Genomic DNA, 2,769 nt, shown 5'->3' with positions numbered 1-2,769 from the left:
TAGAAAACTCATACTTGGTAATTAAAATATTTTGAAGGTTGGTTATGTTCCAAAAAGAGTTATCAATGCCAGTCGTTTAAGAAATTCATAGATTTTTAGGGAACGAAATAATCAGCAGCATAACGCAAGCCACAGACTTTCAGCCAGTCAACTTCATCACCGTCTAAACATTTAGTTGAACAGGAACAAAAATCACAAGCCTTTTAAAGCCTAACTTATTTCATACATTTTTTATAAACTAGAAAACACGGGGTTTATTTAACTCTGACCATCACCATATAACATTACATTTATTTTTACACTGTAGCAGTGCCCTAGGGAACATTTCTGTTTGAAGGAGAACGAAGGGAGATGGTATGTTCGGGTTGTTCAGTCACACAGGACAACTCGCGTGAGGCCAGAAAGATTTGTCCAAACCCAGGTGAGCAGCCCGCAGCAGAGTTACTCCTCTGTCACCGCCGTGCGCGATTCTGCGGGCTTTGCGCTCGCTCTGTTTCAGCAGCACTTGTAGCTGAAAGAAGTGAGAATCAGCAGAAGTAGAGAATCAGTAGAAGCAGAAAATATCCGAGGTTTTTCATCTGCTCAATTCAGTATGAAACATTTAAAAGGGAACAAATCTAAGAGACAGAATTCATGTCTATTGTAGCAACTTGAAGACAACGAACAAATCTAACTTCGTATTTGAACATGACCGGTGCTATACAGTTTACCGACAAATCCTGAGTTCTACCAACGATGACCTCGCAACGAATGCTGCTGCGCTTAGCAACAAGTGAAAAACATCCTTCAGGAGGGTAAGACTGTGAATCGTTCTGCCCTGGCCAGATCTCACTTGTGCACGTATTGCGCCCTGGCCTGCCTCAGTATTCCCGGCACGAAAAGCCTGTAAGATGTCCTCTGCTCGCTGTTTTGCACTGTTGTACGATGTCCCTGGCTGATGCTGGTGAATAACTTCTGTAGAGCAATCTAAAATCGGGTCCTTTGGGATAAAAGATGATCTTAAGATATGGAATTATTCATTAGAAAAGGAATGTCCTACCCATTACTGCGCAAAACCAGCTGTAATTAAGCATCTGAGTGTGTGTTTATAAACAGATGTTCTCATCTAAATGTCGTAGAAATAAACAGCTTTGTTACACAAGCTCTCTCAGACTACAGAAAGTTAAGTGAAGGTAACATTCCGTGGTGGTACAGCTCTCCTCCGCAGGCTCATGTCCTCCCATACATCCCCTATATTTGAGTTTCCCAAATTTCAAGTGGCAGGAGACATCCCCAAATGCAAGATGGTTTCTGTGGTAGAATATTCACAGAGAATAAAGTGCAGTAAATTTTCCAGGTATAGTCCCAGAAGCACATTAGGATTCCACGCTTCGAGAGACATTTTTGCCTTTATATAATACCGAGGACCTCTGCAACATTCCTGTATCTGGTAACAAAGATTTCATGGTATTTGTGAATAGTCTAACTTCTGCTATTCTATTTCCCTCGTATGGGAAGAAGTGTTTCCTGTTAGCTGTAAATTCATTGCATCATTCAAAAAGCACCAGAAGACAGTTTTGAGTGCTATTTTAAATACATCTTTCAAAAATGCGTTAGATTAAGGGAGATTGCAGAGGAATATCTAAAATTTTTAGAACCATTTTTCGTAATTTGTGAAACAAATGAATATTAAGCTAACATTGCATGCATTTATTTTGCATTTTTAAACATAAATCCGTATCTTCCAAAAGTTAGTGGCATGTAAAAAACATTACTTAAAAAAAAAATAAGGGCAGATTAATTGTACTTTAAAGTCTGTGCTTTTACTTGGCCTTTCCTTCCTTCTTTGTAGAATGCGCAAATCTGCATTTAAACAGCTGCAAAGACAAAAACATATTTTATTGATGTAACGTGTATTACATAAAGTAATTTATCGGGTGCCATAATAACCATTGCTAGATACTAACCGCTTGTCAACACAGTCCCAGTGCGAGCATTATCTGGTCATTATCGCCAAGTTCATTATCGCCAAGTTCATTTAATTGTCCCAAATCAGAACGACGGGTATCTTCATAACCGGGCAATCGCCGGTTCTCTTCCCCCCATCACCGGAATTTCTGTCAGTGCCAGGGAAAGCCAAAGCCAAGAGGATCGCTTGTTCTGCACTGGAGGGGCAACCTCTTCCCCCTCGGCTCTTTCTCCACTTCTCCAAGACAGCAGAATTTTCTACTTTGCTGGTTTACTTCATTGATATTTTTAACTCCTGGTCTGCTTCCGTACTGACAATTTCTGGCCGTTTCTTGCCCAGAAATGTGTCCCACAGGAGCGGCTGGTGAAGCAGGGCTGTCCCAGGAGCGGGCAGACCGAGCTGCTGGGGATGTCCCGCCACCAGCGCTTCGTTCTTCGATGCCTCTGCGGTCTAAATCCAACTTCAGACCAGCGCACTACCTGGTTGCTTTTTTTATTTAAAAAATGCCAAAATCTGTTAACTTCTCAGTGAAATGCTACCATAATTTGTGGAGTTTACTCATATTTCTCAATGAAAACATCTATACTTCAGTGCTTGCCAGGGGACTAAACGTGTCTCTCTCTCCCTGCCCCCTCGGTGTCTCTTCTCGTTCCCTCAGCTATTTTGAGGAGGGTTTTTTGGTCTCTTTTCATGGATTTGCCCCCAAGCCGTCCGTCCCAGCTTACACCCGCCTCTAGAGCTGTCCAGCAAGCTCCAAGGTGGCTTCCCTTGGAGCTTTTGCCTCTCTCCATGGCTTTTTGCCTTTCTCCAGCGCGCCCCCC

This window comes from Aptenodytes forsteri, unplaced genomic scaffold (assembly GCF_000699145.1).
Source record: "Aptenodytes forsteri isolate BGI_AS27 unplaced genomic scaffold, ASM69914v1 Scaffold54, whole genome shotgun sequence".
NCBI classification, from domain to species: domain Eukaryota; kingdom Metazoa; phylum Chordata; class Aves; order Sphenisciformes; family Spheniscidae; genus Aptenodytes; species Aptenodytes forsteri.
The sequence above is the reverse complement of the archived record's forward strand: the minus strand, read 5'-3'. Positions refer to the sequence as shown.